Below are 24,733 nucleotides of genomic sequence, written 5' to 3'. Positions count from 1 at the left end.
TGTGTAAAATTCTGGTCAGACTGAGCACATCTTTACCTTCTCTTCAGAGTCACCAGTCCTTTTGTGGCATGAACTTGAAGATAAAAACTGGTGGTCAAGAGAGCCTCCCAGTGGCTGCTGCGTGGCACAGCAGGACAGGCAGTCCAAAGGGGCTTGACAGCTAGCTGGCAAGTATTCCCATATTTTAGTGCCTTTTTAAGGAACACACATGCATACAAAGGGTAGTCCTTTTCAGATCCCCAATTTTTCACATCTCCATTATCATTTCATTATTCATTTCTGTCTTACATAATCTGCAGCTTAGTCAATTCTTTTGGTTTTAAGGTGGGAAGACCTGCCTGTGTCTGTATCCCTGGGGCTCCTCTAAACCTGCCGGTTTGTGAGATGATTTCATGGTTTCTTTTACATGTATCAAATGTCTACCCTACAAAGAACTGGATGGAGTTAACAGCTGAGCAAAGATTAGAGAGGTAAGCTGTGATTTGTTGTTACCTCTGTAGAAGAGTGTATATGCCATTTGACAAAAAGAAAAATGTCCAGTTTTTAAAGAGTCTGTTTCCTCTCTGAAGGGTTATCAGATTGACAGCTCAGATTCGCCCATGCCCTCCAAACTCTACTGTGTTTTCAAACACGGGTATTGAGATTATATGTTCTTAGTGAAATTCGGCTCCCATTCCCCAAAGAACTCAGCACTCTCTAGTACCCTAAGAACGACTCTCCCCGCAAGGTTCAACTCTCTACTTTATGGGACTAATCAGAGGCACTGAAACGACACTGGCAATCTCTCAACTTCCTCTCACCTTTGTACTGGCAAACTTGGTACACGTGCCGATATTCATTTATCCCACTTGCCCTCCTGTCTCGGAGGAAGCGAGATTTCTTTCTTTTCACTGAAGCTAACTCTCCTATGAATGCAGTTGATCCCACCTCACTTCTGCAGAGCACTGTGCCCACAGTTAGTCTCTTTTTGAACAACTTCTCCCTCTCTGTCAGAGGCTTCCTCCAGTGGGAATGCTTCCATGTCCCCAGCCTGTCCCCCACTGCCCCTAGACGGCGTCCTCAGGGCTGAGGCCAGCTCCTCATCTCCCATCCTCTCCTTAACCCACTTCAGTCAGCCTCCTGCTGCTACCACTCTACAGAGACTACTCTTGCCGTGGTCACCGGTGCCTTCACACAAACAACCCAGAGCTCTTCGTCCCAGAGCTCCACTCCCCAGGCCTTCCCTCATAAATGAAAGAGCACTGCCACACGCCCAGTCGCTGAGACCAAAAACCTGCACTTGAGTGTATCCTGCTCCAATCTGTTAGAACTTCTTGTTATCTCTACCTTCACTGGTACCCTGACCGCTTTTCTGTCTGTCACTTCTGACTTGTATCGCTGCCACTGCCTAACTTCTCTGCCTCCCAACAGACTACAGTCTGTTCTCCCCAAAGCAGCCAGGAGAGCCTCTTAAATTAAGAGTACTTTATGCGCCTGCTCCAGATCTGCCAGAGGTTTCCCATCAAACAAATACCTTCTTCCCGTGGCCTGCAAGTTACGAGGCCCTGTGCGGTAAGGCCTTGTCCTTCCGTGACCTCATCACCTATGCTCTTTCCCTCATTCCCCGCTCGGATCACAATGGCCACCTTGCTTTTCCTTGAACACACAGAACAAGTTCCTGTCTCAGAGCCTTGCACTTGTCCCCTCTGCCCGTAATGCCAGCGTACCTGATCTTCCTCAGTTCAGCCAGGTCCTGGGTTCAAACATTACCTCTTTAAAGAGGCTCTTCCTGAGCTTTCTAGTACGCCCCTCTAATCACTTTATCCCTTTACCTTGCTTTCTCTTCATGGTTTTGACCACTACTTGAAATAGTCATCTCTTAAAAAACACTCATTAAAAAAAAACACTTATACTTTGCTATACACCTGAAACTAACACAACACTGTAAATCAACTGTACTCCGATAAAAAAAAAAAAAAAAATTACGTCTTCCACACTTGCTCCATAAAGGCAAGAACTTTATTTATCCAACTTGTTCTCTCCTCCACCCCCCACATGTAGAAAAGTGACACAGAGTAGGTATTCAGTGACATGGTATTTATGACATGAGCAACTTCTTGGTAGCATTTAGCGTTTGGACCATACTCTCCTTCTTGAACCTCTCCTGGTGCCTCTTAGGGTTCTCTGCTGGGTTTCCTACCACTGTAGCCACTCCTCTGGGGATCTGTCCCTTAAGTGCTGACAGTCCCTACAGATCTATCTTCTACCCACTTTTTATTTTACATACTTTCTCTGCATTTGAACAGCTACACTTAATTCCCTCCCTCTAGCTCAGATTCATGCTCCAATCCCATATATTCAAATGATTACTAGACACTGCCATTCTGCTGTCTCGCAGGTACATCAAGCTTAACTTGTCTACAAAGAAATGCCCCTCTTCCAACCCAAATACTCTCCTTCCTGCATTTCCTAGCTCTCCATATGCAAGCACCATTCCTGCCTCTCTCAAGCATGTGCTAAGCACTCCAAGTGGCCTGTAGCTCCAAGAAAAGGCCTGTGTCTGATCCAGTACCCACTGAGGGGTCTCTTTTCAAAAGGACAAGCTTCCTGTCCTAAATTCTGCCTTGATAGGAGCAGGCAGTGAGTGGCCTAAGTATTCCTTCCCTGCAGACCACGCAGCTGACTTTCCCCCCTACAGGTTTGCTATAGGGAGGAGTAAAACAATCCCAACTACCTCTCACTTGAATATGATTTATTATTCAAATGATAAAATCTTACCATAGGAATTAGGAATGGATGACAAAAAGGTCCTTACACAGCTGTAGCTTAGCAGGCTAACTAGAGTAAAGCCTTCTGAAGTCCTACTGGCACCCTAGTCCTGGGCAACTTCACATGCAGGCAATAAGAGGACAGCAGGGATGGTTAACACCATTATCCATTACCCAAGGAACAGAGAACTGAGGGCAGTAGTTCTCAATCAGGACACACATCAGAACTGCCTAGGCAGTACAGTCTGGGACTCAGCTTCAAACTAACCGGAACCTGTTTCTGCCTGTGGACCAGAGCGTTCAGTTATTGCCCCGCCCTACCACCACAACATGCGTCGTCTGTGTGTGCACTGTGCGTGCATGTGTCCCCTCAGGTGTGGAAGGAGAAACCAGAAATCTCTCCTGCTGCCTTTAATAGCAATTGTTTTGTGATGAGAAAAGCAATGGCAACATTTTAAATCATAATGATTATTAAAGCTCAAATGTGTATACTTTACTTTCTTTTGATAGCTTTCTCTTAATAAAGTTCTAATGATCATTTCAGGAACCTACTTTCATTTGGGAAAAACAGGACCATACCATGTGTACAAGACAGAAATTTCTACAGATGCTTTATGAAAGAAAAAATATCTTACCAAAGTTACTACTGCACATTCAGCAGTTAGCAGTGCGGCACTAAAAAGAGTACGAACAAATCTGTAAATGAATTCGTGTTCAGGATCATGCTCGAAGTATTCCTCTGGAATCTTTTCTCGCTGAAAGGAGAAAAAATGCAATTTAAGTATCCATGGAAGAAAAATACTTAAAAGTACCCTTAAGATAGCAGTCTTCACACTTGGGCCCACGTGCCCCTTAAAATAATTTTGATTGGGTGACATGTCTTGTAGTCTTTTAAATATAAACAATGGGATCCTAAAATACCACAGTGATCCAGTATTCACCACCATTCATTAAAGAAAAATACAGGCACAACCGCAGAGAATTTATGTATTTCCACGTTCCTCCCCACAGAATTCTAACCAAATGTAAACTATTGGGTTGGCCAAAAAGTTCATTTGGTTTTAAGTACAAATAAAAGACACAGTTTTCATTTTCACCAAGCATTTTATTGAACAATATATTCACTAACCAAACAAACTTTTTGGCCAACCCAATATTTTTAGGCTCAGAAGTCTTGCTGATCACCATATGTCATACTTTTCTGTCATCAACTTTGAAAACACATTCCCAGTGTCCTGTAACCATAGGGCTCTAAGAATGCGCTGTCCTGTACAGCAGTCGCCAGCCACGTGTGGCTACAGAGCACCCGAAGAAGTGAATTTTAAAACTTTGTCATTTTAATTCGTTTAAAATTTAAACAGTTTTCTAATTTTCTTCTTACAGGCCTTATCATATTAGGTTTATTTACAAATATTTATATTGTTTGATGCTAGGGAAAATCATCCTTTAAAAAGATACATTTTCTGTTACTTGGGTATGTTTACTTACCTGCTCACTATTCATACAAAGTGCAACTCGGTTCATATCCATCAACCCCTTAGACAACACGCCTTCGGGAAAATGACTAGACACAACATGGCGTGGGGAAGAAGACTTAAAGGAAGATGAATTTGACTTCGAGCTGGAGGAAGTAATTTTCTTCTAGTAATTAATTTCAAAGCAAATCAGCGTGAAATAAACACAACTGTATAAGAGAAAAATACAACTTCAATAAAACTGACACTTACTGTGAATGGATGTAATCTCTCATCAAAAATATCCAAGGATCTATCTGCAGCTCTATAAAATAAGAATGTGTATTTAAAAAATTAATTCAGGAGTTACTATCTTAGTAAAATATCTGCTAGGAGTAGAGAGAGGGGTAGAGGAAGCTTAACCTTCAACAAAGCAAACAGTTTTATCAATTCTTCTCCTGGATTCCACCCTTAGAAAGGTTTCCTGACCTATTTTTACTCAGCACATCAAGTTCTGTGAAATCTTTTCTACAACAACCAGCCAGAGTTGCCTCTATAAGCACTGACCCTCCCTAACAGGCAATGCTAGTAAACCAATATATTTTCACTCCTCTAACCTCACACTGGAATATGCAAGAACATTTTATAAAGCAGTGGTGGTGGGCAATAAATTCTTCTAACTTCAATGAATGTGAATATGAGATTCATGGTTTTTTCCCGTTTTTTTCTCTTTAGTTCTGTATATTCTTATTGTGTATTTCTTCTTGTCTCTTTTAAATAGTTTGAGTTAAAAATGTAATTGTCTTTTTATTTTAAAAGAAACCAGGCTTTTTAATTTAAAATTTCACCACACTAATACACTGCGCTCATTTGAACAGCGGTTCTCTAAATGTGGTCTGCAGGCCTCTGGGATTCTCCCCTATCCCCTCCTTCAGGAGGCCCAAGAGGTCAAAACTGCTTTTATAAGAATACTAAGACACTACCTGCCCTTCACATTGTGTGACATTTGCTATGGATGTATAAAAGCAAAAGTGGGTAAAACTGCTGGTTTCTGAGCATGAATCAAGGCAGTGGTACCAAACTGAATTAGAAGTCATTCAATTATTCACTGCCACTTGCAGTTAAAAATCTGCTTTAAGAACATCCTTGATAAAAGAGTAAAAATTAATAGTGTTCTTAAACCTTGGTCCTTCTTTTTAATATTCTGAATAAGTGGAAAGTATGCATTAAGCACTTTTACATACTGAAATATGGCTGTGTTAAGGAAAAGCACTTGTGACTTGGCGGTAAGTCATTTTTTTCATAGAACACCATCTTTATTTGAAACACTTTTTTCATCGAACACCATCGTTATCTGAATGTACAACTGACACAGTCATTCTTTCAAAAATGAACAAAGTGAGCCTGTCACTTCAAGGAAAATAACTCTAAAGTTATTTGTTGCCAATGATAAAATTCAAGCCATCAAGCTAAAAATATCAGGATTTTTGGAAAACTTCTACCTTCTATTGTGAACTTGACAACTTCTCAACACTTAAAAGACTTTTCTGGTAAGACTGGTGGTGATACCAATAACAAAAGTGAGTTTTTGACACTGTCTAAAGAAATGTGAACCAATACTTTCCAAATGACCAACGTATAATATTATAAAGTCAGGTACAGGTAAAAAGATCTACTCAGTATGCATGACAGATCAACGGGTATTAATTTAACATAGTATTTATTACAAGTTCATTGATATGATTTAGAATTCCATTTTAACTAATTTAAGAAACTAGCACATGCAGACTTTTGGTACAGTATCAAAGAATATACCAAATTATCTGAAGGCTTTAAAAATACATCTTTTTCCAACTATGTATCTGCAAGCGGCTGGATCTTCTTCATATTGTTTCTTCAAAACAAATGACTGAAGACAGAATAGATATGAGAATCAGCTGCCTTCTATTAAGGAGATACTTTTCTCTCAATATTTTTTGTTGTGGAAAATAGTTATTATTCATTAAAAAAAAATGACTTATGTTAAACACTGGGGCTCCCAATCAGGGGTGATTTCGTCCCCCAGGGGACTTCTGGCCATGGCTGGAGACAGTTTTGGTTGTCGTAATGTGGAGGGAAGAAGGTGCTACTGGCATCTAGTGAGTAGAGGCCAAGGGTGCTGCTATATATCCTATAACACACAGGACGACACCCCACAACAAAGCATTATCTAGCTCAAAATTTCAATAGTGCTAAGGCAAACCCTGTTTTAACATACAATGGATTTAAGTTTTTAAATTCTCAATTTCAATTTCTAATACAGTAAATTATCAATATAACCCATATAAACAAATACTCTTTGGGATGCTCAGTAACCTAAGAATTAAGGGTCCTAAGATAAAAATAAATGATTCACTTCTATATTGTAATAAAAGCACTCTAATAATAAAAGCTTATGCCAGTAACATCTATAGTTATTACCTAACACTAAACTTGATACCTTGTAAATTAATTAGCTGGAATAACAAGATAGGTTTTAAAAGAGCTCACCTGTTCTTTATGTGGTAATATATTGCTAAGGTCATACTGTGGAGGAAAAAAAAATACATTGTAATAACTGATTTTTATCATATCAGGCCTGAAGACAGTTTTAAAAAGGGGTTAGCAAGGAGGGAAGACCTTCCAGAGGCCCAGTGGCCCCGAAATCCTCGAATTCAGAACAGTACCACATGGGTGCTTTCCCCCTTGTTTTAGGTTCTTCAGCTTTTAGCAAAATTAGGAGACCCAAAATGCTAGATATGCTGTTAGAAGGCATGTTTTGGTTGATTATTATAATATATAAATTATTACATATTTCCCCTGTCATTTGTCCTTCTACCCACAAAACCTTCTGTCCTGTACAAGTTATATCTATCTATACACATGCTTAAATTTAAGCCATATAGTAGTTGTTTGTGTGTGGGGGTGTGTGTGTGTGTGTGTGTGGTTTTTTTGTTAGCCCCTGCATTTCAGTTGATTTAGTTCGCTATCCACCTACCCATCCGTTTTCCATTATTTCCCTAAAAGTAAATAATAAAAGTGCTCTATACCAAAATGATTTAAAATCACTTTTACATAATTACTAGAAAATTTAATAGCAAAATTTTATAGCCACAAAACTGATGATAGGTCTAGCTATCCTGAAATAAGCAGTGCTAATAATACAGCATAATACTACACAGTATACTATTAATGACAGGTATTTCCAAATTATTTTAAATAAAGTATTAATGAACAGATAGATACAAGTCCTTAGGTAGTCTTTTTTTCTTTTTTTAAAGACAATTTTTTTTAAAGCAGATATTCATTTTAAATTATTTATTTATTTTTTGGCTGTGTTGGGTCTTCGTTTCTGTGCGAGGGCTTTCTCCAGTTGCGGCGAGCGGGGGCCACTCTTCATCGCGGTGCGCGGGCCTCTCACTATCGCGGCCTCTCTTGTTGCGGAGCACAGGCTCCAGACGCGCAGGCTCAGTAGTTGTGGCTCACGGGCCCAGTTGCTCTGCGGCATGTGGGATCTTCCCAGACCAGGGCTGGAACCCGTGTCCCCTGCATCAGCAGGCAGACTCTCAACCACTGCGCCACCAGGGAAGCCCGGTAGTCTTTTTTAAGTTACTATATTCCTAAGTTATTCACAGATGTTGTATATTAGGCAACAAAGGGGTTCTCTGGTTAAGTTATATGCTCCCCTTTGTTCTCAGTGTCTAAAATGAAACTCAAAATAATTGAGGGAAGGCAAATCTGAATTTTATAATAGGTCTATAGAATCTTAGCACTTGTATAAAGGCCTGTAACACCGTTAGCATCAGAGATGGATACTTCTATAGTGCTTCAAAGTTTCATCTTCAAATGGATTTTAAAATCACAGCATTAGAAGTTTTATGATGGAAAGGACCACTGAACCGTAGATGACATTTAATTAAACAACCCATTTTACAGATAAGGGAACCAAGGTTTAAAACTGACTTACCTAAGGTCCCACTAATTATCAGAAGCAGTTCTCTTTCTCCTGCCCTCTAACCAAATAGTGGCTCCCAAGCTCAGCTGCACACTGGGATCATCTGAGAAGCTTTAAAAACTGCCTGGCTTCTGCTTCAAGATGTTCTGATTTAACCGGCACTGGGTATGACTTGGGCATCAGGACTGTTTTTAAAGATCCCCAGATGACTGCAGCGTGCAGCAAAGTTTAGGGATGAATGAGTTAGGGTTAAGATCGGAGAATCACTCGGGATGCTTTTGTCCATATAATCATGCTTCACATCATTCCCCATCTTGTCAGAAGGTGTGTGTCCGTGGGTGAGAGAGAGAGAGACAGACAGACAGACACACAGACACTGTGTCTTGGAGGCGGGGGCAGGCGGGTGGACTTTGTGCATCCAGAAACATATATCTTGAAAAGTTGCATAAGTGATACTAATAAGGCTCACCTACCCCACTGAGAACAACTACCCCACTGAAAACTAAGCCCATGATAAACATTTTCAAAATCATTCCTAAAAGCCAATTGGCCCTATTAATTTTCTCAGTAAACCTTTATTTCACCAATAATGAATGTGATGAATGATCATTTTTAAAACTTAATGAGAGCAAATTAAAATTTACTGTACTTCCAAAAATTAGACTAGGTCGGGAAAAAAAAGGATGAAACCTACTTGTCTGAGCAAGGTTAATCTTTTTTTTTTTTTAATTTTATTTAATTTTACTTATTTTTGGCTGCATGGGGGTCTTTGTTACTGTGCGCGGGCTTTCTCTAGTTGCCAAGAGCGGGGGCTGCTCTTTGTCGTGGTGCGCGGCCTTCTCACTGTGGTGGCTTCTCTTGTTGCACAGCACGGGCTCTAGGTGCGTGGGCTTCAGTAGTTGTGGCACACGGGCTCAGTAGTTGTGGCTCGCGGGCTCTACGGCACAGGCTCAGTAGTTGTGGCGCACGGGTTTAATTGCTCTGCGGCATGTGGGATCTTCCCAGACCAGGGCTGGAACCCGTGTCCCCTGCATCAGCAGGCAGACTCTCAACCACTGCGCCACCAGGGAAGCCCGGTAGTCTTTTTTAAGTTACTATATTCCTAAGTTATTCACAGATGTTGTATATTAGGCAACAAAGGGGTTCTCTGGTTAAGTTATATGCTCCCCTTTGTTCTCAGTGTCTAAAATGAAACTCAAAATAATTGAGGGAAGGCAAATCTGAATTTTATAATAGGTCTATAGAATCTTAGCACTTGTATAAAGGTCTGTAACACCGTTAGCATCAGAGATGGATACTTCTATAGTGCTTCAAAGTTTCATCTTCAAATGGATTTTAAAATCACAGCATTAGAAGTTTTATGATGGAAAGGACCACTGAACCGTAGATGACATTTAATTAAACAACCCATTTTACAGATAAGGGAACCAAGGTTTAAAACTGACTTACCTAAGGTCCCACTAATTATCAGAAGCAGTTCTCTTTCTCCTGCCCTCTAACCAAATAGTGGCTCCCAAGCTCAGCTGCACACTGGGATCATCTGAGAAGCTTTAAAAACTGCCTGGCTTCTGCTTCAAGATGTTCTGATTTAACCGGCACTGGGTATGACTTGGGCATCAGGACTGTTTTTAAAGATCCCCAGATGACTGCAGCGTGCAGCAAAGTTTAGGGATGAATGAGTTAGGGTTAAGATCGGAGAATCACTCGGGATGCTTTTGTCCATATAATCATGCTTCACATCATTCCCCATCTTGTCAGAAGGTGTGTGTCCGTGGGTGAGAGAGAGAGAGACAGACAGACAGACACACAGACACTGTGTCTTGGAGGCGGGGGCAGGCGGGTGGACTTTGTGCATCCAGAAACATATATCTTGAAAAGTTGCATAAGTGATACTAATAAGGCTCACCTACCCCACTGAGAACAACTACCCCACTGAAAACTAAGCCCATGATAAACATTTTCAAAATCATTCCTAAAAGCCAATTGGCCCTATTAATTTTCTCAGTAAACCTTTATTTCACCAATAATGAATGTGATGAATGATCATTTTTAAAACTTAATGAGAGCAAATTAAAATTTACTGTACTTCCAAAAATTAGACTAGGTCGGGAAAAAAAAGGATGAAACCTACTTGTCTGAGCAAGGTTAATCTTTTTTTTTTTTTAATTTTATTTAATTTTACTTATTTTTGGCTGCATGGGGTCTTTGTTACTGTGCGCGGGCTTTCTCTAGTTGCCAAGAGCGGGGGCTGCTCTTTGTCGTGGTGCGCGGCCTTCTCACTGTGGTGGCTTCTCTTGTTGCACAGCACGGGCTCTAGGTGCGTGGGCTTCAGTAGTTGTGGCACACGGGCTCAGTAGTTGTGGCTCGCGGGCTCTACGGCACAGGCTCAGTAGTTGTGGCGCACGGGTTTAATTGCTCTGCGGCATGTGGGATCTTCCCAGACCAGGGCTCGAACCTGTGTCCCCTGCGTTGGCAGGCAGATTCTTAACCACTACACCACCAGGGAAGTCCCTGAGCAAGGTTAGCCTTCAAAGTACTTTTGAATTATATACTGGACATCAGACTCTTTTGAATTCAAAAGAAGCTGCGACTCTAGCCAAAGTAGAGTGGTTTTGGTACCCACAGATTCAGTGTCTTGGCTGAATAAAAACATTCAGTGATTCTGTGATAAGTGCCCAAACTCAGGACTTTAGAGATGGGGCTCAGTTTTTGCTGAAACATGATTTGACTGCAACTATTATTGTAAGCAAGAGAGGAAAGTTACATTATTATGACTGTGAACTTGCTGTCTTTAATTAAAGTAGAAGTTACTGATCATTTAAATAGCTAAAAAAAAAGCTGGCACATTAAAAACCAATTAAAAATATAATTAGCTTATAAAATTAAGACAACAAATAAAATTAAGGATAAGGACATTAATATTTTCAAATAGCATTTCCCAAACTGTGTTCTGGAAAATCAACATTCATATCCTAAGGAGATGTTAATGTTTCGTGGACAACCGCGAGGGAGGAGGCAAGAAGCTCTGCATCCCGTTTGGTTTTTTTCTCCTAAATAAGCTTGAAAGGTTCATCATTAGGGTGTTTTGAAAGTGCATCTCCAATTGTGGACTATGAGGTGCTCCCAGAAATTAAAGAACAGTTTCCATCATCATGACACTGTTCGTGTCTCCTTAAGTATAAGCCTGACCACAGCCATGTTTCCGAAACCTCACCTCTTTTCTTGTTCTCTGCTGTGATTGATACAGTGTGTTGGAGATATATTTATATATATAAACAAAAATTAAATGTGTCTATTAAGTTAAAACCTCAGTTGAACAAATTTCATCTACAAAGAAATTAAGCTTGAGTGTGTATTTCTTAAGACTGGTTTGATATATTCTCCCCCTCTCTGGGGGACAGGAAGGAGAAGTAAAATTTCATACAGAAATAGTGCAGGAAAAAAAAAAATGCACAGTGGGATAAATCTGACAAAATCCAATTAAATTTAAATGCAGATTCGCTTTGGTGCCAGTAGGGGACAAGCTGTTCCTTCTTCTAAGAGTAGCTTCCAAAGTAGTATACATTGTTTGAGGACTACAACTCATAAAGAAATAATTTTTTCTAGAAATAGCCAATAAAAAGTACCTCTCTTTCTCATTATGTTCAACAATGGCTTAACAACAGAGATGCGTCAAATAAAGATTTATACTTTTTCTGGGATTTCTTATTTGCTAACTGGCTTTCCCTTCTATCATGCGCTCTAAGATTAAAATGGAAACTGAAAATTCATATTTAGGTCCTTGAAATCAATATATAGTTGACACCAGTTTTTTAACCTGATCACTGAAAAGGACAATTCAAATGAATGAAATTATGTATGGCTAGGATGCTTTTAGCGATAAGGGGGTCTGTCACTCAGCCCTTGGCAACCTAGTTGTACTCACCGTTTTATTGTGGTTCTAAGATTAGGCTGGCTGACTATGCTGTCATCTAGAAATATTGTTGAGCATGAGTTATACTTTTTAGTAAGCTGCCCTGGAGATACCTGAAGGGGAAGGGAAATAGAAGAAAATGTCACAGTAAGTTAAACCTATAAAGTGTTTTTTCCTTGGTTAAAATGTCAAACGATAAAGCATTAAGATTTTTCTTACACTCCATGAACTGCCTGAGTGTGATGTCATGTGCAGCTCTATGGGAAACCTCTATACTCTGACTTCCACAGACGAGCTTTGAGAAATGGGTTATAAAATGCTGCCTTGATATAGTACCTATAATCAAACCTGGCAAGCACCTATTATAAATTACCTGTATAATAATGTAAAAAGTTTAGAATAAGATTTCAGGGTTTTTTCCTTAAGCAATGAAATGCAGCTGAGATTTCCTATTTCTATTCATTTACTACAATAAAACGTAATGCTTTCTATAATACCGATGTAGGAGCATTTCACTGCAGTAGATGAACACCAATAATAAATGTATTAGTTCGGGAGACAGTGTGACGAAACAAACGTTTTCGAATCAGAGGCTGGGCATGCCAGGGCTGCTCTATCACTAAAAAGCTGGGGGCCATAAGTCTCTCTGGGCCTCAATTTCCTTATCTGGAGGACAAAAAGGTACTGCTTGAAGATTCTCTCGCATCCAAAAAAAACGGATAAAACAACTCTGAGAATTTAACTTCTCACTTCATGTTTAAGTAAGACTGCCATTACATTACTCAAGTGAGAACCTCAGAGAATACTTGCCATTCATTGCAAACTTGTACTAATTCGGTTCTACGTGTTATTTGACACTCCTGCCTCACCCATGCTGCTCTCTGCCTGCAGTGCCTTTTTCTTCCTCCTGTCCCAGCAAGCTTGACCCCATCTTCCTCTAGGATCCCTCTGCCAGCAGGCACACCACAACACTTCTCACTTTCTGCACACTCACACGTCTAATTTACCAACTGTTCCATGGTCTCAGCTGCTTGCATAGTACCACCCTCTTTAGTAAACAAGCTTCTCCAGGTTAGGAAGATTCTTCTCCTACCTCCAGCTACTGAGCACAGAATCTGGGACAAATTAGGATTCAACAAGTGTTTGAGAAATTATTTAAGATCAGTTACAACTGGAGGTAAATCTTACTAAAGATACAAATTCGTGAGAATTTATCTACAGTGGTGTTGGATAGGTGACAAAGAACTTTTTGAGACCCTCTAGAGAATGAACTATCTTTAAAACACTTTAGAAGTATCCATTTATTTGTGAAGAGCCCATGAACACGGCAATAGTCAAATACTAACATGGCCTAAACTATGTTAGGACAACTCTCTTCCTTAAAGTAAGGCCAATAACCAAATCCCAATCACTGAAAGCCACTGGAAGGAAGAGTAGCATTCTTTAATACCACAGAATACAAACAATTTTAAAGCTGGGTTTTGTTTTTGGTTTTTGTTTGTTTACTAATTCAGATGAGCCTTCCTTCCTCCCATTAATATAAAATAGTTTTCACCATGCTGTCACACTCTCCCATCAATGTCCTCCACAAATACATGAAAGGTGAGGCAGGGAGAAAATCTAGTTGATGCTTTTTAAAATACAGAGCATTTAAATAAAAATTGCCAGTATCCAATCATCAGAAATATCCAAAGGGCATATATAAAACACCATTTTGCTTGTTTCAGATGCTTTATGCAAAGCCACTTATTCCTTATTAACAAAAAGTTCTAGATGTAACATATTTGAAAAGTATCACTATTTGGAAGACTAAGTTCTCCTTCAAGCTAGAAATGTTTTAAACTAAAACTCTGATATGGTCCTTAAGCTATTTGGTTAATGTGTAATTTTAGAATCTCAAAAAACAGATACAGCATGAAAAATGAAAATTCACTCATTCAAATACTTTGATTCTAAACGAAGCAGGTTATCTTTTAAGGTCACTACTATTAGGGTATAATATGACATACACTACACGTAATAAAAGTCAATTCTGACCAAAAATCTAAATATATGAGGGGAATAAAAATAGTAAGGAAATGTACCAAAATATAGACTAGTTGGTAGAGCTTTGGGTGCTATTTATCCTGTTTTCCTCTATTAAAAACTTTTTTTTCTATTATGAATGTATATTGATTTGTCTTTGGAAATATTACTGCTAAAACATTTAAAATTTTTAATTAGATGTGGTCTATAGTCCTATGGGGGCTCATTTAATGTATCAGCAACTTACAGTCTCCTGGCTCGATCCTACAAAAGAAACACTTCCACAGGCCTACTCCTGAAACTATTCAAACTTTCCAGCATCTAGTGTTCACTAAAGGATGGCAGAATTGAAGCCTCTGAGCAAAGCCTAGCTATGTTAGCTGCCAGCAGATTACTTTCCTCTCATCTTGCTTGAAAATTTAAGATAACTGTCCTTTATGATTAAAGCCTTACCATTGCTGGCTCACAACCTCAATAAACTGCACTGACACACATAAGGGTATAAAATGCAAATACAAAAAAAAAAACAACAAGTAGCAAAAAACACTACTGACAGTTTAATGTTCATAGGTATTATTTCAATTGGTCACTGAAGAAGAGTATTTATCTTCATTCAGCACTAAGGACAAAATACATGGACTTTTACAATCTTTATAAGGGGAAAGGTTGCTTAGTAGACTTCAGGTTTAATGGTGAAGACTAGAAAATAATCATACCTAGGAGGCTAGTAAGTAACAACCCTCAAAGCTTATCATTAAAGGTCAAGTACCTGTTGAAATCCCGCCCCCACCCAATGACTCTTCCCACTGTGCCTACTGCCTCTGATTTTAACCCATTAAAAGAATAAAGCTGGAGAGAGCGAGAGTACGAAGCGCGGCAACCCGAGTCATGGCAGGACAGGCATTTAGAAAGTTTCTTCCCCTCTTTGACCGAGTATTAGTTGAAAGAAGTGCACCCGAAGTTGTAACCAAAGGAGGCATTATGCTTCCAGAAAAATCGCAAGGAAAAGTATTGCAAGCAATGGTAGTAGCTGTTGGATCAGGCTCTAAAGGAAAGGGTGGAGAGATTCAACCAGTTAGTGTGAAAGTTGGAGATAAAAGATAAAGTTCTTCTCCCAGAATATGGAGGCACCAAAGTAGTTCTAGATGACAAGGATTCTTTCTTATTTAGAGATGGTGACGTTCTTGGAAAAGATGTCGACTAAAATAAGTCACTATTGAAATGGCATCACGTGAAGCTGCCCGTTCCCCCAATGGCATCACGTGAAGCTGCCACTGAAGTTCTGAAATCTTTCATCCTGTAAATAATTTCCGTGTTTCTTTTATAATAAAGTAATGATATCCAAACTAATGATATTCAGTGTCTCTGAGATTTAGTTTTCTCTGTATTGATTTAAACATTCCCAAATAAAAGTATATAAATGAAAAAAAAAGAAAAAAAAAAAGAATAAAGCTGAAGTTCACTTTTTTCTTCCCCCTTTTCACAAGTTTTGGATACGTTTATTAAGAATCAATGACTTTGGGCTTCCCTGGTGGCGCAGTGGTTGAGAATCTGCCTGCTAATGCGGGGGGCGCGGGTTCGAGCCCTGGTCTGGGAAGATCCCACATGCCACGGAGCAGCTGGGCCCGTGAGCCACAATTGCTGAGCCTGCGCGTCTGGAGCCTGTGCCCCGCGACGGGAGGGGCCGCGATAGAGAAAGGCCCGCGCACCGCGATGAAGAGCGGTCCCCGCACCGCGATGAAGAGTGGCCCCCGCTTGCCGCAACTGGAGAAAGCCCTCGCACGAACCGAAGACCCAACACAGCCAAAAATAAATAAATAAATAAATAAATAAATAAATAAAATCAAGTAAAACTTTAAAAAAAAAAAAAAAAGAATCAATGACTTTAACTGAAAAATCTGTAATACTCCATCTATGTTGCACATTAATGGACAATATGGTAGGGTGAGTGGTTTGAATAGAATTCATACTCAAGGCCTTAGTAGAAAAGTATAATATTCTAATTATAGGTATAATCAAAAATATTGTCTGAATTAATATCGTTAATTATATTCAATTAAACTTCAAACTCAGAACCTATATTCAAAGAATAAATCTAAGTTTGAGTAGACTGACCACAAATCTATTTCCTCTCCCCCTTCTTTCAGATATCATCTCATTAGAATTAAAGGCATTTTTTAAAAAAGCTATACATAAGACAGGATAAACAGCAGATGATTTTGAATGTTTGAAAGGTGAAAAGACTAGATAAAGGAGTGGTAACTGACATGGCAGAACAGAGGAAGCACAACCTTGGTACCTACAGAGAGTGACTAGGACAGGAACAAGAAAACCAGTTTGTCTTACAGAACCCAAGGCAGGCTCAGAGTTCAGAGGCGTGGTCCCCAAATCCTTGCAGTGAGGCCCATCAGTTAACGAGTTGTCCAAGTGATGCTTCCAATTAGATCTTAACAGCCAAGGACCATCACACGTTTGAGGGAAGCCCCCAACACATAAGAGATCAAAACAGGAAGAAGGAATGGGACTTCCCTGGTGGCGCAGTGGTTAAGAATCCGCCTGCCAATGCAGGAGACACGGGTTCGAGCCCTGGCCCAGAAAGATCCCACATACCACAGAGCAACTGAGCCCATGCGCCACAATTACTGAGCCTGCGCTCTAGAGCCCATGAGCCACAACTACTGAAGCCCACACGCCCTAGAGCCTGTGCTCCGCAACAAGAGAAGCCACTGCAATGAGAAGCCCACGCACCCAACAAAGAGTAGGCCCAGCTCACCGCAACCAGAGAAAGCCCACGTGCAGAAACCAAGACCCAATGCAGCCAAAAAATAAATAAATAAAATAAAATATAAGGATGCTTTAAAACAAAACAAAACAAAACAGGAAGAAGGAATTGATGGGAGTGATAAAAACTCCGGAGCAAATGAAAACTTGAAATTGCATCAGTGAAAAAAAGAATGACAGGATATAAGAGAACTCTATGAATTGAAAATAAGGTAGACAAAACAATATATTCAATAGAAGGATTAGAGCACAGTCAAGGAAATCTCCAGGAAGCAGGACAAAAAGACAAAATGCAAAGCAGGAGGGGAAAAAAGTTAGCGATCTTGTAAGTCTCAGACTTCCAACATCTGAATAATAGGAACCTGGAAGAAAAAAACAGAATAACAAAGAAACACACAAAAAAGGTCTATACCAAACCAAATTATGAAATTTCAAAATCCCAGGGAGAGGGAAGGTACTAAAAGGTTCCCGAGAAGGAAGGGATGGGGGAAAATGACTAAAATCGGTAATGTACAATGTACCATACAATGTCAACAGGTTTAAGAGCAACAGTGTAAATGAGAAGATGAGAGGGAAATGTCTTTAGAACTGCAAAAATTAGTTTCAACTGAGAATTCTATACTTTATCAAATAGAAGGAGTTTCAGAGAGGCTAGATCTCTATAAACTTTCTGCCCTTGTGCCCTTTTCCCAGGAAAATGTGCTCCAGTAAAACAAGGAAGTATAACAAGAGGGAAACAGAATCTAGGACATAGGGGATCCAACATAAGAGAGCAGAGTTATGTGAGATCCCAGATGACTTCACACAGATATCCCAGGAAAAGAGGCATAGAGCAGGCCTAGGGGAACACTAGTCTATATGGGAGTAGGAAGACAAAAGATTGGGGAAAAGTGTCTCCAAGAAAAAAAATGGAACAGATGTGGCTTAGTAGACGGAAAATAGTTTTGATAGGCATGTGACAAATGTTAAAACATTTGGGGAAAAAAATAGCTGTTAGAAAACAGGCAAGTGAATATAGTCAGGAAATTAATTCCACAGAAGAAATGAAGAATGTGAAAGCAGGGAGACCGGGCAGGGAGCTGCTTACTGCATTTGGCTGTGTGAGATCACGTTGGCTAGGAAAAGGGGGATTGGGTTATCCTAGAGAAGTGCAGAAGGGCTCCAATTTCATTAATATTGAAGAAAAAGAATGAAGGGTGTACAAGGAGGAGGCACAGTCAGAGAACTATATGGCTCAGCAATGCACAATATTTGCAGAGTCGTAGTAATGTAAACATTGATTCTGATTTAATAAAAACTGATACATGTTGAGGGAACACAGGGAGGGAAATAACATCATGGTGGACTGAAGAAGCTAAGCTTTCACCTGCTATGACAAGAAGTCAATGGACAGTGCTAAAAATTAACTTACCTGTCATACTTTTATTACTTTGGTTAAAAAATAAGATCAAAAAAAGAAGGCAAAAGAATTTAAGGCAGATCTTTATACTACAACCATATGAGTGAAATTTAACTTAAATGTCAGAACCCTTAAAAAATGGGCACTACTAAGTCAAAGACTTTCCTGAATACATTTGATAATTAGGAAAATAGAGATTTAGAAAATCTACAAAAAAGAGGTCCATGCTAACAGTATTGGATCCATCATATTTTTAGGAATCATGGCAGACATATTTTTAATTCAAACTATTAATTTCTTAACTTTTCAACTGTTTACTTACATGGTTTAAATGGTTGCTCTTCCGCTTTTGCCGCACTAAGAATAAAAAAAATTAACTGATGAATTCTGATACAAATGCCATAGAAAAATAAAAGTAGTCACTAATTATTTGATGGATTACCAATAACACAATGAGATAAAATTCCATTCTATTTTTTAAAATAATTTCCAACAAAATATATAATTTAAATCACCCAGCAAGATGAGTCCTATAAATAAAATCTAAAAACTTAGTTTCACTTTTTTGACCTAATAGATATTCTGTATTAGGTACAAATGAAAGACTCCCCATTTACAAAAGAAAAGGACAAAGCAAGTTAGGCCAGGTGAGAAACTTAGCTAATAAAAAAATTTACCTGCTGCATAGCTGAACTACTAGCCAGGAGTATTTTCTAATGCTTCATTTACACACAGCTTACTTTCATTACCACAATCTACAGATGACAACTCTAAGAACCAGTTTCTGGCCAGGCACTCATCTCCGAACGCACCAGTATCTCTGGAAGCATCCTGAACCACTTAATGGTAACCTACTCAAATACCTTACTGAAAAAATACACAACTGGAAAGTAACCTATGTTAAACGTAAATTTTAAAATGAGTGTGCTGACCTAAATGAACATGTCTACAGCACACAAAACTGTTTTGCTCCAACAAAGGCCAGAAGAATAAAAGCCTGAAGAGGGTCTTAGGCCACACTCTTGCTCACATTGCCTCCTTTAACTCCAGACAGGCATCACAGGCACGGATTCCTTAAGGCTGAAGAGAGAGACAGGCATGGGACAGCTTTTCTTTTACTGTCTCCAGCGCCCCTCTACATGTGAGCAGCTCATGGCTCTGGAAGTAACTGAGAAATAGAGCAATCCTAACCAGAAATGAGTGGCTCAAGTACACACACGAGAAAAATGCAAGTTAGAAACCCCAGGAGCTTCCAGGTTGGTGAACATGTAGTACCCTTGCAGAGGGCATCAAAGCTCTGTGCCCTGTCCCCATGCCTGGCCCTATGCATCTCTTCCATCTGGCTGTTCCTGAGTTATATCCTTTTATAAAAACCAGTGATCTAACGGAAAAACACAAAAAGCAAAACAACAACAACAAAAAACCAAACCTCCGTTTTTTATGGTGCTGCATCACTTTAAATATTATGGAATGTTCACTTCTTGTATTCCTGCTCTCGTAATCAACTCAAAAACTTGGTCACGTATGGCTTTTTAGCAAATAAACTAGGATTTAACATAACATTAAGGAAGACAGGCAGGCAAGCAGGAGTGCAAAAAATTCTACGGTTCTGATTCTCATCTTAAAACAAGGAGGACACAGGAAATTTATATGAGTTTCACATGCTGAGGATAATCTTCTGGAAAACCCCATATGGCATGTTGCTCTTATTACCCTGGCACAGCACTACATTGGGATGAGAAAGTTTTGAATAGCTTAAAAGTTCTGAGTAGCATAAATCTGGATGTGAGATAGGCTTGTCTGGTTGAACACTGTGTAAAACAGGGCCAAAATCACAAGGCTCAATTCCCATATATAATAACTGATTTTTCTGATTTGATCAAATGAAAACCTAACTGTGACCTAAACCCTATCATTTGTCTTTAACATATGTGCTCTTCGGAGCAAGGGGAAAAGGACAAAGTAGCATGGAGAAATAGACCACATCTAAATCATGTGGCCAGTTGACTATGTTGATAAAGAGGTGGCAAAATGTATAAACAGATAGTCTAAGTGTTCTCCTCCCTAAAACACTGACAACTAAAGGAAACTGTATCATCAACATATTAAAATAAGACAAGTGAATACATAAAAAAGTGAAACATTTAAACCACTGTAAGAGTTTTTCTAAATACCTCCTATAATACACAAAACAAAAACAGTTTTCACTCTTTTTCTCAGGGAAAAAAAAGCATTGTCTTACCAGCTGTTTGAGATTTGCTCAGAAAGATTGTGCTTGCTCTTGGGTGGTCAGAATGGTTTGGTTCCAAAGCTAAGTCTGTAGAGGAAGAAGAGAAAAAGGTGTGGTGATTTAGTTGAGTAGAAAAATACATGATTTTAAAGATAGCTACACATTGATTGAAACCACTTTTAATAGTCTTGAGAAGAGCTTTTAGTAATGACAAAAAGGCAATTTTAGTAAAGGCACAATATAAAAATTCTATTGGGAAACAGCAAAATTGTAGAAACTCTCCATACATGTGGAATAAAACCATGGCTATGTCTTAGACTTCTTTAACTTGCACCTAAATAATCTATGCCATTTTTAGATGAATCATATATGTGACTCCCCTCCTATTGATCAATTAAAAATTCAGTCACCCTCTTTTAAAGCTGATATTACTAGCACATTCCAGGAACAGTCTCAAGAAGCAAGTTATGCTGTGGCCAACTACTGTCAATACCAGCTCAATATATCAAATATGCCAAAACGAAGTGAGTTGCTTTTGGCAAATGTTCTTCAGACAATCAAATGGCTAATTCTAACTCCATTCAACAAATGAACTCATTTAATTGGCTGTGGTTTATCTGGGGGCTATTCATCATGGCAGATTTAAGAGGACTACATAAAAGTTCAATGTTCTAATCTATCGGAACACTTCCATGGTAGTGATTTTTAACTTTGCCCTCTATTTCCAAAGCTAAACTCACTTCTTCATTCCACGCTGCATGATTAATTTGGGGCTTCAATAAGAGTACTTTCTGGAGCAGATCATAGGGCTACTGGAAAAAAATTTTGGCCATACCTACACGAAAAGGTGGGTCTGCCTGTAGCCCACCTTGCACCAACGTGGGATAGCGTCTTCTATTTAGGCAGAAATACAAAACAAGCACAAGCTACCACACAGGATAGTAAGGTTGTTGTTTAAAACAAACAACCAAACATAAAAGCCCTATGACACTTCCTCAGCAAAGTCCATCTCAAACCATTTAACCACTCGTTTAAGAAACTGGACCAAGATTCAGATAAAGAGTAATGGTTAAGGCAATTATTTCCCAAACCACATAATAACTGATCTGTTTTTGAAAGATGGGTTTGATGGTCAAAGTGAAATACAAATATATCCCTGCCTCTTAGAGAATCCGAAGAATACACACATTGATGTATTAAAAACTAATTAGTCTAGTAGTGAATTCTGTCTAACCCAGCATTTCACAAATGTATCTACCTAGAATCCCCTTTTCCCACCCAGAAAGAATTTTGCACGAACAGTAATTTTGGACTTCCCGTTTTAACAGGAATCTGAGCCATCCATTTTAATGTCATTGCCAGCACTAGTAATTTACATAGCTAAACCAACTGCTTTGTTCTTCATGAAAATTCCTTCACTGAATTTGAAGTTTATCAAGCTGCTTTTGGAGAAAATATTCTATTCAACATTTTTATGTAAAAGACACATATAATTATTTTAAAGTTTTTTTCTCCTACATATTTGAAAAATTAAGACAATGGGAAAATAAATTATTTCAGCTGTACACAAAATGGCAGGCAGAGACTTTCACAGCTGCCTCTAACCTATAGCTTCCGAAAGAATTCATGACTACTTACCTATACCAAAAAGAAAGTAAATAGACTACATTTGAATCTAAAAAGTAAGCAGAAATGTTTGCAAAGTAGCTGTATTATTTATCAGTGTCTATGGCATGGTAAAACTTAACAATTTTCAATGGAAGTCCAGGAAAATTAAGTGCCAGAATCAAAGAGAAGCAAGCTTTAACACACACACACACACACACACACACACACACACACCCGCCAAACCAAGATGTGCTACTACAGATCTAAATACAAAAATCAAGAAGGCTGGGATAAAAGAAATGACAACATGCAAAAAAAAAAAAAGTACACTTAGCCCAAGTGACCAGAAAAAAGCTGGCACTCTCCCTACTCTATCCTAGGGGGTTCAAAGGTAGGCACAGGACCCAGGACCGGCCAATCAATCACAGCTGTCCTGGGACTTCCCAAGAAAAGAGAAAGGCAGAACTGTACTCTAGGATCCTGAGCTAGTCTTGAGCTGCTGGACACTCCCCTTGCTATCATGAGGGGAAAGGCTTTTCAGGAGACATCAACAGAGGAGAGCAGAACTGAGGAGATCATTTAACTCCTGGGTCAAGTAGTGCTTAACTCTGTGATTTTCTTTTAACTTGCAACTGAAGGAGACCTGGTTAATCAGCAGTACTGATGATCACACTAAAGGTGGGGAAAGGTAAAAGTCACTTGCTCATTCCTTTAACAAATATCATGAACAAAAATCTGCATGAGACAAAACGATGCTCTGTTTAAAAATTAAACGCGGGCTTCCCTGGTGGCGCAGTGGTTGAGAATCTGCCTGCTAATGCAGGGGACACGGGTTCGAGCCCTGGTCTGGGAAGATCCCACATGCCGCGGAGCAGCTGGGCCCGTGAGCCACAATTGCTGAGCCTGCGCGTCTGGAGCCTGTGCCCCGCGACGGGAGGGGCCGCGATAGAGAAAGGCCCGCGCACCGCGATGAAGAGCGGTCCCCGCACCGCGATGAAGAGTGGCCCCCGCTTGCCGCAACTGGAGAAAGCCCTCGCACGAACCGAAGACCCAACACAGCCAAAAATAAATAAATAAATAAATAAATAAATAAATAAATAAATAAGAAAATCCTTAAAAAAAAAAAAAAAAAAAAAATTAAACGCAACCATTCACAATCATTAACACACAATGATTCACAACCGTTACTTTTAGTTGCTTTTCTTATACATTAAAAAAAAGCTCTAATTAGTGTACAATCTATGTCTTCTTGTTACTAACAAGCGCTCTCCACCCCACTGTTGCATATTTATTGTTTAATGAATACACACTGGCCCATCAAGTGTTATTCCTATACTGGACTTAGCCAATCCCCTATTGCTGGGGATTGGTGCTTACAAAGTTCTATTCTTAAAATATTATGAGGAAAATCTTCATGTACATAGTTTTTTAAAATAATGGTTTTATCTCCTTAGCAAAGATCTTCGGAAGTGGAATGACTAAGCCAAAAGGTTAGATCACTTTCACGGCTCCATGTACAATGCTAAATTGCTTCCTAAAGAAGGTGGGGGGCACATTAGGGTATAATGCTACCAATCATGACATTTTGAGTTCCTACCCTTGCTTTGGATACTTGAAAAAAAAAAAAAAAATTCCTACTGATATGAATGAGGAACCTCACTGTAGATCTAATTTGTATTTCTTTTGATTACACAGTTTGACCATTTTCCCACAGTTATCAGTGTTATTTCCACTTTGGTGAGTTGGCCCATCATTTCAATGTACTGTAAACACCAGGGCCCTACTGCTGTCAGTTTGCATGAGGTTTTCAGAAAATATTAATCTTTTGTTTATAGCCTATATAACTAACAATTTTCGATATAACTTGCACTTTTTGCTAATGAAAAACACCACATCACTATTTTATAGAATGGACATGTGAGCCATTAGACAGTAAACTCATACATACACACAATATTTCTGCACTTCCCATTAACTATCTTCCCAAGAGCCTAAGGAGACTATGATAAAACCTACCACACTCTTCACTATCACAAAGGTAAGACTGCCAACTATTAAGCAAAGCTTTACCACCCACCATCCCTCTCATCCCTCTCCCCACCACATGCGCACACAGTAATTTAGAGACTTCAGGAAATTACTGTGCATTCAGGAAATTACATGGATTCTTCCGAAAGTTATTTCTTTAGAAACCTCTAAGAATGTTTTACCCAGGAGAAATATTCTTGAGCTCATGATTAGGGGTTATGATTAAAACTGTATTTTAAGACCCATCATTTTTGTATTATCAATTTAAATTGCAACTTATTTGACAGCATGATAGGTCGATGTAGAAAAAGTATGATTAAAAAAAAATTAAACTCGGTCTCAATGTACACATTCCTCAGAGGAAACCTGTAAAACACCACCGACACTGAATACTGTTTTTCCTCCAATCTAAGATTCTACCAGTTGTTAAGATCCATCTCAATTGCAGTTGTTAAAAGTGTGAAAATATAGGCAACTTAGAACAAATGAAATGCGCTACTGAAGGCTAAAAGTGTTAAAAACTATGCTATCCAACTGTCGATAAATGATTTTTCCTTGTTAAAATATTAGAGGGA

At 39.1% G+C, this 24,733-nt stretch overlaps 1 protein-coding gene and 1 long non-coding RNA gene across 2 annotated transcripts in view; one reads left to right on the top strand and one right to left on the bottom strand.

The window, feature by feature from the left end:
* The window catches only part of LOC130707523 (cyclin-Y-like protein 1), a 101,995-nt gene that overhangs the window by 61,987 nt on the left and 15,275 nt on the right, over positions 1-24,733 (bottom strand). The gene's annotated exons all lie outside the window — the stretch shown is intronic.
* On the top strand, positions 243-4,480 carry LOC130707540 (uncharacterized). The gene is made up of 2 exons (XR_009007454.1): positions 243-470; positions 3,292-4,480. It is a non-coding gene; the product is annotated as an uncharacterized LOC130707540 (long non-coding RNA).

Source organism: Balaenoptera acutorostrata, chromosome 3 (assembly GCF_949987535.1).
Source record: "Balaenoptera acutorostrata chromosome 3, mBalAcu1.1, whole genome shotgun sequence".
Classification (NCBI taxonomy): Eukaryota; Metazoa; Chordata; class Mammalia; order Artiodactyla; family Balaenopteridae; genus Balaenoptera; species Balaenoptera acutorostrata.
The sequence above is the reverse complement of the archived record's forward strand: the minus strand, read 5'-3'. Positions and strand labels throughout refer to the sequence as shown.